We start from the raw sequence: 11,940 nt of genomic DNA, 5'->3' as shown, positions 1-11,940 counted from the left end.
TCTAGTACTTTAAGTAGGAGGTTAAGAACGGCAAACTTACAGGCATCTTCAACTTACGAATAGACTGCCGTAAAGCCTACTACATGTATGTTAAAAAATTGAGTTAAATGCAATGACTCATAATGACAAACGCACACAATACTTTGTTACACTCAGAAAATACGTGGCTTCAGCAGTTCCTCGGCTAGAGGTACAGTATCATATTTGTTACTTTTATTACTATATAATAATTATTATTATTATGTGCAGTATTTTTAGTATTCCGACCAATCTACGAGTGTGACTTAGACTTAGGGAACGGGTCTCATTCATAACCTGGGAATATCCTATATGTAGAATATGCCCTTTTTTCCTTCAGATAATCCATGCACATCGATGCAGAACACCAGTATCTCCCTGAATTTCAATCAGATGGTGGTGACACAACCAGCTCAGATTGATCACGCTTTCAGCCCTGCTATGTCAGCGTGGGTACGGCTCGGCTACGGCTCGGCTACACATAACTTGCAATGAAAAACTCTTACTAGCAGTGGAAAAACCTCATGGTCTCCAACCCCCTGAGGTGTGAGGCAACAGGGCGCCTTCCCACACCACCATGCTAGCCTGTTTCTCATATATGAGCACAGGTGACTTTTACCCATATTTTCATATTGGGTCAATGTTCTACTTTGGTTAAGCAAATGGTACACAGGAAGCAACTTCATATCCAGCACAGAGTCACAGTGATTGCTGGGATTGCTGCGAGAGAGTGGTGTTGAGCTGCAGCGATTGTTTGGGATTGTTTTTTTTTGGAGTGTTTTGAGTGTTTGTGTGCTTTACCTGTTTACGTGGGTGGCTGTTTATTTCTATTTATTGTTCTTATTTCGGTCAGCGTGAGTGCTTGTCTGTCCTGTCTGTTAATCAACAGCGCGATTATTACCGACAGAGAGCTGCGGGTGTCGCGTGCGCGGCGTTTTTCTGTCCGCGTTTAAACTCCGTAACAAACACCCGCGGGGCGATTATAACTAATAACATCTAACGTCGGTATCGCTACCAAGCGTCGGAAAAGGACAGTTGCTCCTGAGCTTTGCTCGGTCGCCAGTCGGGGCCGGGAGGACATTTTCCACTTTTTTCCCGCTCCGGCAGTAGCCTGCTGTGAGGGGGTTTTTGTGGTTTTTCGACCTCCCAAGAGCAACTTCGATTTCGCCTTGTTTTTAGTTCATACTTGGTTCAGGCAGAAGTTCTTCTGGTAAGTAGTAGTAAGTTTATCAGGTTTAAAATTTTTAATAAAATAATTATTAAGTTCCGTTTTAACACAAGTAATAACATTTTAGTGTACTCCGCACGTTACTGCATTTATTGTTACGCAAATTAATCTTTATAGTTAAATACACTATATAAATTTACTGGGCTGGGAGTACGGGGTCATAGTGAGTTAGTTAATTATGGGGCCAGCTCAGTGTTGCGTTTGCAAGATGTTTGCCCTTCTGGACGTTAGTGTCCAGTCGGACTTCATCTGCGAGCGATGTAAGCTAGTGGACTCACTCATGGTCAAGGTTCGCGACCTTGAGGAGCAACTGGCTCGCATCCAATGCAACAGTGAGTTAGATGAGCTAGTTGATACGCCGTTTAGGGAGACGGTGTGTACGCCACTAACGGGGGGGAGGGAGAATGAAGAGCAGAGAGGTCGAGAGAGCTGGGTGACCGTAGGTCGTAGACGCAGGAAAAGGCGTACACACGTTACAGAGGCGGCATCACCTGAGGTGTCTGTGTCTAACAGGTTTCAGGTGCTTCCAGCTTTAGAGCCGGAAGGGACTGGGGAAGCAGGTGGGCCCTTGGGCACTGAGGAGCCCCCTCCCCCCAGAAAGAGGGAGGTTGTGGTAGTGGGGGATTCAATTATTAGGGGAGTAGACAGTTATGTGTGCACGCGTGATAGAGGGTCCCGTACGGTGTCTTGCCTGCCTGGTGCCCAGGTAGGAGACCTTCCAGATCGTGTGGACAAGCTTTTGGCCCCAGCTGGGGTGGATCCAGTTGTCGTGGTGCATGTTGGCACCAACGACATAGGCAAGGGTAGAAGGGCTGTTCTGCAGGATAAATTTATAGAAGTCGCCAATAAGCTTAGAAGCAGAACGTCCATGGTGGTATTTTCCGAAATACTCCCCGTGCCACGCGCAAGTGAGGCTAAGTTAGCTGAGATAAGGAGATTAAATGCGTGGCTAAAAGGATGGTGTAGGAAAGAGGGGTTTAGGTTTATGGGGCACTGGAGGACCTTCTGGAACAGGTGGGACCTGTTCAAGCCGGATGGGTTGCATCTGAACCGGAGGGGAACCAGTGTACTGGGAAGGCGTATTTGTAGAGTAGTTGAGGAATGTTTAAACTAGGGACTGGGGGGGCAGGGAGGTTAGTTAAGTATGTAACTGGGGGGAAACGGAAAGCCCAAAAAAATCATATTATAAGTAGGCACTGTAATAAGCCTACCCTTTGTTGTCTGTATTTAAACGCCAGGAGTATTAGGAATAAAATTCATGATTTAGAGGCTCTTATCTCATCGGACTCTTATGATATTATAGCAATAACTGAAACGTGGTTGAGTGATAAGGATGGACAAGAATATAATATGGATGGTTACACATTGTTCCGTAAAGACCGTATAGGTAAGAAGGGAGGTGGTGTTGCAGTATATGTAAAGGAAATCTTGCAGGCAAGGGAGCTTACTGATATAAGTAAAAGTACGGAAGCTATATGGGTAAAATTAGATGCTACAAACTCAAATAGCCTAATTGTCGGTGTTTGTTACAGAGCACCCAATGTAGCTGCTGAGGAAAGCAGATTGTTATACAGTGATATTAGGATTATGAGCAATAAAAATGATGTGGTAGTTATGGGTGATTTTAATCTACCGGGGATACAGTGGGACATTGTTGCTGGCTCTTCTGAAAATGAACTTGAGATGGTGGAATTAGTACAGGATTGTTTTTTTACTCAGTTTGTTAACACCCCTACCAGGGGAGATGCCATTCTTGATCTTGTTTTGTCTAATAACCAGGACAGGATTGGTAAATTAGATGTTTTAGAACCACTTGACAGTAGCGATCATAACATGGTTAAATTTGAGGTTAAGTTTAGTGCCCGAAGAGCAAAGTCCAAATCAAAAATATATAATGTTAGGAAGGCTAACTTCAATTGTATGAGATTAAAACTAGAAACCGTGAACTGGATGGAGTTAAATAACAAAACTGTTGAAGAGGCATGGGAATTTTTTAAAAGCACATTATTGCAAGTACAAGAGGACTTCATACCTGTTTCTAGCAAGAATAAATCTAGGAAATTGCAACCTAGGTGGTTTAATAGGGACATAAAGTATAAAGTAAGGAGGAAAAGGGCTTTGTTCCAGAGATGGAAAATAACTGATGATGACATAATAAAGCAAGAGTATCTAAATCTACAGGCTGAATTAAAAAATGACATTAGACGAGCTAAAAGGAATGTCGAAAGGAAGATCGCATTGGAGGCTAAGGATGACGTTAAAAGTTTCTTCCAGTATTTTAACTCTAAAAGAGCTCTAAAAGCTGAAATTACTAATCTGCAGGATAGTAAGGGTCTTATAATTGAAAACGACATTGACATAGTAAATGAGTTCAATGATAGTTTTGCACGGGTATTCACTGTCGAGGACACTAGTAACTTACCAGTTCTTATTACTAATTCAACATCGTCTATAACTAATATATATATAACTGAAGCTGATGTTTTGCAAAGCCTAGCTAAGCTCAAAATAAATAAATCACAGGGCCCTGATGGCATCTTACCTATAGTGTTAAAAGAGATGAGGGATATTATTTGCCGACCCTTAACATTACTGTTTCAAAAATCCTTATCTGAAGGTGTGGTACCTTCTGATTGGAAGCATGCCAACATAACGCCCATTTTCAAAAAAGGGGATAGAAGTAATTTGTCAAACTATAGGCCAATCAGTCTAACTTGTATAACTGGTAAAGTTATGGAGGCTATAATCAAAGAGAAAATGGTAGATTACCTGGACTCAAATAACATTTTGAGGGATAGCCAGCATGGATTTAGGAGAGGTAGATCCTGTTTAACAAATCTGTTGGAGTTTTTTGAGGAAGCTACTCAGGAAGTTGATGATAAGAAGGCCTATGATGTCATCTATTTAGATTTCCAAAAGGCTTTTGATGTTGTTCCCCACAAGAGGCTCTCACTTAAACTCAAAGCGACAGGTATTTTAGGAACTGTAGCGACTTGGATTGATAACTGGTTAACGGATAGGAAGCAGCGAGTAGTTATAAGAGGCTCGATGTCACAGTGGGCCTGCGTTCATAGTGGGGTACCGCAGGGTTCAATTTTAGGACCACTTTTGTTCCTAATTTACATAAATGATATAGACACCAATATATACAGTAAACTGGTGAAATTTGCAGATGACACCAAGGTGGGTGGTGTAGCAGATACTGAACTAGCGGCTCAGCAGCTACAGCGGGATCTTAATTTAATTAGTGACTGGGCTGACACCTGGCAGATGAAATTTAACATAGACAAATGTAAGGTACTCCATGTAGGGAGCAGAAATATAAAGTACAGGTATTTTATGGGACCTACTGAAATAAAGGTAGCTGATTATGAGAAAGACCTTGGTGTGTATGTTGATGCTTCCATGTCTCATTCTCGCCAGTGTGGGGAAGCAATAAAAAAGGCCAATAGGATGTTGGGGTACATCTCCAGGTGTGTGGAGTTTAAGTCAAGGGAGGTAATGCTAAGATTATACAATTCCTTGGTGAGACCTCACCTAGAATATTGTGTACAGGTTTGGTCACCATATCTTAAAAAGGACATAGCGGCCTTAGAAAAGGTGCAGCGTAGGGCCACAAGAATGATTCCTGGTCTTAGAGGAATGTCATACGAGGAAAGGTTATTTGAGCTAAATCTGTTCAGCCTCAAGCAAAGGAGACTGAGGGGGGACATGATCCAGGTCTATAAGATTCTAACAGGTTTGGATGCTGTTCAACCGAATAGTTACTTCAGCATTAGTTCAAATACAAGAACTCGTGGCCATAGGTGGAAATTAGCGGGAGAACATTTCAAACTGGATTTAAGGAAGCACTTCTTTACACAGCGTGTAGTCAGAGTATGGAATAGTCTTCCTGATAACGTAGTGCAAGCTGAATCCTTGGGTTCCTTTAAATCAGAGCTAGATAAGATTTTAACAACTCTGAGCTATTAGTTAAGTTCTCCCCAAGCGAGCTCGATGGGCCGAATGGCCTCCTCTCGTTTGTATAGTTCTTATGTTCTTATGTTCTTATGAAGCCAACAGGTCACAAATTAATTGTTGCATTTAAAAATAAGAAACACCGCAAATGAAAGACGGCCATTCGGCCTGCTCAAATGGATATTAATGGACACAGCAGTTAAATCGCTTTTATTAGAAATTGACTTGATTTAGTGTATCGAATCCATTCAGTTCAGAGTCTATTCCAGGCAATACAGGAGAGAAGGTCGGACACACCTACACACACACCTACACATACACACACACACAGATACACAAACAGACACGCACTCACACATGCACACACACACATGTTTGTATTCATATTTTTTTTTGGTGAACGTCCATTCATTTCTATGGGAAAATTCCTAATCCCAACAATGACAACCTTAACTATAAGTATCCAAATTAAATACAACACTTTTAGTTTATAAATTGCACTCACAGAATCTTATAAAAGTCTCCCCTTGCAGGGGAAAAATGTCCCCACAAGGTCAAAATAGCAGGTTTTTAATCACATTGTGGGTGCATCTTTTTTTAATAAGAATCACACACACACACACACACACACACACACACACTAAGCAGGTTAGAAAAACATATGTTTTGGTCAAGCGGTTTTTGGACTGTGGCAGGAAACCTCTACAGACATGAGACGAACGGGCAAACTCCTCCCACACGGCCAGGGATGGGAGTCAAACTCACAGCTCAGGAGGCACGAGGCTGCAGGGTGAATCGACGAGTCACTGATTTAGTGTAGTTCAGTAAAACACCTGTCACAGTCCGTGGACTGGGACGCTGGAACATCCTGGAGACAGAGCGGGCCGAGGGAGATGAATGGTACTGCAGGGCGGTAAAGCCACAAGATACAGCAAACCAGGACCTTCGTGTCATGACCAGTTATTTGCAGTGTTTATTTACAGTGTGCCCTTCCACAGAGAGCAGTCCGACTGTCGTAGGAGAAATGGAAAGAGAATAAATCTGAAGGGTATGTAGCAAAAAGCAGTAATCTCTCAGGGTCAGACACATCAGAGAGAATAAGATAGAGGCGCTGTTGACATTCTGAGGGATCAGGGAGACAAATTCTCCAAAAGAAAGTTACAATGAGGCTGAAGCTGAGGGAGATAAATCTTTCCTAATGGTCTGAACAGCAAAGTTAAGCAAGAACAAGTTTGAACCTGCTATTTAAAAATCCACAAGAAAGAAAACTCAGCAATAATTATTTCCCCGCCTATGCTGGGTTATAGGGTAGTGTGGCACTATTTTATGTAAATATATGAACAATATTTTGAATTATGTTGCTATATTTCTTGCCCACTATGTGAATTCCAAAGACATAAGTCTTTGTTATCACATAAATGTCTGGAAAACAGGAGCAGTGTTATCGGAATGTTTAAATACAGTAAAATGTTATTGCATTTATTTTAGGCATCTGAATCATTTCCACGGCAAATATTTTGTAGTTTATCTCTGCTATAAATGTAATGTTGTATTTTGTGCAGACGTCAGACATGCTGACCATCTGAAATAGGGCCCTAAATCAAGTCACAACAAGTATCATCTACCCATTTTCCAAACTCTTGTCCAGTAGGGGGTGACGGAGGAGGGGGGACAGGAGCCTGTACTAGGCATCACAGGGCACCAGGCTGGGGACACCCAGGGCAGGAGGTCGGTCTATCACAGGGCACCAGACTGGGGACACCCAGGGCAGGAGGTCGGTCTATCACAGGGCACCAGGCTGGGGACACCCAGGGCAGGAGGTCGGTCTATCACAGGGCACCAGGCTGGGGACACGCAGGGCAGGAGGTCGGTCTATCAAGGGTACCAGGCTGGGGACACCCAGGGCAGGAGGTCAGTCTATCACAGGGCACCAGGCTGGGGACACCCAGGGCAGGAGGTCAGTCTATCACAGGGCAGCAGGCTGGGGACACCCAGGGCAGGAGGTCGGTCTATCACAGGGCACCAGGCTGGGGACACCCAGGGCAGGAGGTCGGTCTATCACAGGGCACCAGGCTGGGGGCACCCAGGGCAGGAGGTCGGTCTATCACAGGGCACCAGGCTGGGGACACCCAGGGCAGGAGGTCGGTCTATCACAGGGCACCAGGCTGGGGACACCCAGGGCAGGAGGTCGGTCTATCACAGGGCATCAGGCTGGGGGCACCCAGGGCAGGAGGTCGGTCTATCACAGGGCACCAGGCTGGGGGCACCCAGGGCAGGAGGTCGGTCTATCACAAGGCACCAGGCTGGGGACACCCAGGGCAGGAGGTCGGTCTATCACAGGGCACCAGGCTGGGGACACCCAGGGCAGGAGGTCGGTTTATCACAGGGCATACACATACACACACACACTCACTCACACGGACGTGGGGAGAACAAGTCCTAAGCATGGAGGTGGTATCCACTGAAGTACATGCAGCCTACGAGGAGAATCCCAAGATGACAAAAAAGAACCTGCAGACCTCAAGGCACTTTCGCTTTCATTTTCATTTCTAATACAATCCGCTTTAATAACACCTTCAACTTATCATGCTATGAGTCCTGGCTTGGAAACAAACAGGACAGAAGAGCCTAAGGTGTGTACCAACCAAGCATCCCAAGAAGCTGCACAGGGGAGTTTATGGACTTCTGGTTCCCCTGGCAACCAGCATCATCATTCATCTGTATCAAGGAAATTTATTTTTAAAAGTTAAAATATTAATTTTATCTATGAATAGAAGCAGTGTAATAATACATTTATGCTATAGGCACCTTCATCAGAGACAAATACGTCATACATTTCATTGCATGCTGATCATTGGCAAACTAATTAAATAAGACTGTGGGGTTTGGGAAAGGTTGTGAATGCAGGTGACGGTGACACGCTAAAGGCTAATGTCCATCTGCTGGTCACAGATCCACAGGTCACTCGTCCTTGTAGCAGATACAGCCTGAAACACCTCCCGTTAGCAGTCTGTCTGCAGTGAGGCTCAGCAAAGCCGCATGTCATGCATGGAGGTACGTGTGATGCGATATTATCCCAATTTAGCATTTGCAAAGCCTGCAATCATAATGTGCTACATGATTTAAGAGATCATTCTGAAAAAAGGTTTTTCATTATAATTTTAATTTCATGATTCCATATTTACAGAAGTGTAACGCTGGCATTTGAAATGTAAAAGAACAGTAAATGAATAGTGCATTTGCTAGTATGTATGCGTATTAGAGGAGAGAATCTGTAGCATTAAACATTACGCTACTTTCTTGAATGTTAATGTGTTTTGGGATGCAAAATGCTTATTGTCTGCCGTCGTCCCACATTTGCACAGATTAAGCAAAATCTGCTGCGCAGAAGAGGACCTTCCCAGGAAGAGGATGGCATGAGATGTCCTTCAGAGCAGGTCATACGACTGTTTGACATTTAATTATACTCACTTTCCCATTCATGTTAAAATACAATTTATAGTCAATACTTTAATTTCAATTTATACTTTAAATTCAAGTTAAGGTAAGTAAGCAGGCCATTGGTAACTTGCCTCTTTGTTCAGTCAGGCTCTTTCTTTGCACATTTAATGCTGCATTACAAGGGGCTGGAAGCTGATGGATATTTGGTGTCAGTTGAGAGAACTGATCCCTCTTTTGTAAGGTATAAATTCAGAGATCATACAAACAAGTATTTGATTTTGGCCACAGACTCAAGAGTGAAGCACTGGAGACACCAGGAAATGGGACTGAACCAGAAAAAAACACCATCACAATAAACCCTAAAAACAAGACCCCAGCCACTCAGCACACCAGCTGCAGAATTCCCAATAACTAAGACCACAAATATGGAAGCAAGAACCATAGACAGAACCATAGAACCAGAGAGGATATGCAAGGCGAACTGAAACCGTAAACCTGGAAACAAGACACTGGGACACAGAACCACGATGCCGGTGACAAGGTGTGCAAAAAGCAGAAGGGAACCAGAAAAAAACACAGGGAGATTAAACTCAACCCAACACACCCAGAAGCTACACTCCAAACCCAGCCGAGAGATGAGCCTGGGACTGGGGGACTGGGAGCCCGAGCGAAGCTGACCACTCAGGCTTACATGGGCTGTGGAAGTATAACAGGATACAGGGACCTTGGCCTCTTAACTGTGCCTGGCACCTTGTGGCAAGCAGAGCAAAGTGAGATAAGTGAGTGACAGGAGCTAAAGAAACCCCAAAGCTAGGACTCTGCAGGTCTCCGTCATTGAAAAAACTGACGAATGACCCCCCCTGGGCCACTGAGTCACTCACCTTACTGCCCAAGGGAGTGCAGATCCACTTGGCATCATCTCATCACCAAGCCAAACGCAAACACACGTCCGCAAACCACATGCTGTAACAGGACTGCGGCCATCAGACAGATCCAGAAAACGCCTTTCATATTTAGACATTTTAGACATCTACTGTCCTTGCGAGTGACTGAGAGCCGCATTCAGATGACTGACCGTTTGTTCAGTACTAAGCAGAAGCCAGACAAACAAATTAGCTCAGAATATGTGACCCCAGCTAGAAGCAGGGGCAGGCAAGAAAATTGGATTTTAGGCTTTATTAGAGTAACAACAGCAGGCTTCCAGATGCACGCCAGTGATATGGCACCGGCAAATGCTCCATCCATAATTAACTGGCACCTTCGTCCCCCCTCCCACCCAGTCCTGGTACGGAGACAGGTTTACATTTACATTTACAACCTACTCTCTTGTTATTTGATCACAGCACAGAGAATCACCATAACTAGCATAGCAGAGGAGCCTTAATTAATGAAATGGTATAAATATGAATGATACTTATAATCCGAGATGTATATTTGAAAAGTAACATTTACACATTTGTAACATTTACAATTTTTAAAACCAGAACAAAAATGACACTCTCCCAGTATAGCTGTTGTTCACCACATGTGTATGTGTCTGTGTGAATTTACAAGCTGTAAGAGTCTTTTTAGAGCATATAACCTGGCATCAGCATCGGAAACTAAAATATTTACTTAATAAAGTGAAGTAGTACTCCATTAACTACACCAGTGTTTTTCAGCCGGTGAGCCACAGCACACTAGTGTCCTGTTAGAACTGCCCAGCTAAATAAGGTAAGCTTATGTATTAATACTTAAATTTGAATGTACTTTAAGTGGCTTAAACAAAGAAAAAGCTTTGTGCATAAGTGACTTCTTCTTCATTTAATTGACCAATGGGCTATAAACGCACTTGTCATGTAATCAAATACAGCCAAGAATAAGATCACCCTACACCTCTTTGTATTCATATGTTTGACAGTTTGCAGACTGTCCTGTTGTGAAAAGAGAAGATCATGGACAAATTTTTAAAAAGGAAAATTTCATAAAACGTACTTGAAACTGAAAGTGAGGTTTCACATTGAGGGTACGGGCCAATTAATATTATGTGTTAATCAATGGCATGCCCTGGAATAACTGCCTTATGTTAAGTGTGCCACATTAGAAAAAGGTTAGGAAACACTGAACTACACAACAAAAAGAGTTACATACAGTAATGGCATAACGAAAATAACTATATTACTACTGATATAATTTTAGTATTATTAAGTACAGTAGTAACTGTGTAAAACACATAAGAACAGATTTTTATGATTATCTGAATGTATAAAGATTTTTCTGAAAAATAAGTAATTCCTATTATTGGAAATAACCCAAAACTGGAAATAGATCTTAATTCACAATATTTGTGCACTGACAATTTTTAGTAAATATTACATGTTGCCCTACTTATACAAAGGAAATGCACTCGGCATGTAGCGTATACTGTAATAGTCACTGCATCACACAAAATGCAGCAGTAAGAGAGTAACTATTGTAAATTGCTCTCTGCCCCAGAACACAGGGTGCTCTGTACACCATGCCAACACAGAGCCTAAAGCATGTCCCTCTTTATCAGAAATTCACTTTCATTTGATGCCCTGAAAGCCAGATCATCACGGCCTTTGATAAGTATGCATCAGAAATTAAATGTCCCTAATTAGACCTACAGATTTGTGTGTTTTTGATGCGTCTTGCAGCAGTGACAGTCTCTAATTAATCTGTAAAGTAGATCAGGTTATTAAAGGCCCTTCAAAAGCAAGACACCCAACAAAAGATTTGTCAAGCAAGCACATATGAGATGAGAGAGAGAGAGAGAGAGAAGGAGAGAGAGAAAAGGAGAGAAAGCCTGGCAAAAACCGAGTCAGAAGCAAGCGATGGCATCAGGAATTATCGACCCCCATCTGTGATTTACAGGCGTGCCAATTTAATAACCTTGCTATTTCTATCTAATCTATTTATTGTATCAATAATTACCAACTCGTCAGTTATCATAGTAGATTCTGATAATTCTGATACGAGCTGTGGAGGGTTTTTTGTAAAACACCAAAGGCAAAAGATCTCATCCAGCTTGATTTACAATGTCTCAGATACCAGATTCAAGATGTAATCAGTTATTTTAGCCTTTATTTAATGTTTGACAAGCATCTCATTACTAAACCTGAATATAGTCAGCACTGGAACATACTCTAATTATCACTGCAACCTAATTACTGAATCATTGGTCAGTTGTCCATTAAAAATAATGGAAACTCCTTTGAATAATGAATACATCTGCTCTGTTGTCAAGGAAGCTCATTTATACCCACAATGCAATGCAGCGCTGTACAGATCAGGCA

At 42.7% G+C, this 11,940-nt stretch overlaps 1 long non-coding RNA gene across 2 annotated transcripts; it reads left to right on the top strand.

Moving 5' to 3' along the window:
• Nucleotides 1-743: 743 nt before the first annotated feature.
• On the top strand, nucleotides 744-9,633 carry LOC111836200 (uncharacterized). Of its 2 annotated transcripts, XR_011991785.1 has the most exons (4): nucleotides 744-1,228; nucleotides 8,156-8,257; nucleotides 8,569-8,640; nucleotides 8,933-9,633. It is a non-coding gene; the product is annotated as an uncharacterized lncRNA (long non-coding RNA). The 2 variants fall into 2 exon arrangements; XR_002836363.2 differs by lacking the exon at nucleotides 744-1,228 and having other exon boundaries at nucleotides 8,062-8,257.
• Nucleotides 9,634-11,940: the final 2,307 nt, after the last annotated feature.

Source organism: Paramormyrops kingsleyae, chromosome 5, assembly GCF_048594095.1.
Source record: "Paramormyrops kingsleyae isolate MSU_618 chromosome 5, PKINGS_0.4, whole genome shotgun sequence".
NCBI lineage: Eukaryota > Metazoa > Chordata > Actinopteri > Osteoglossiformes > Mormyridae > Paramormyrops > Paramormyrops kingsleyae.
Note: the sequence above shows the minus strand (reverse complement) of the source record. Positions and strands in the feature narration are given on the sequence as shown.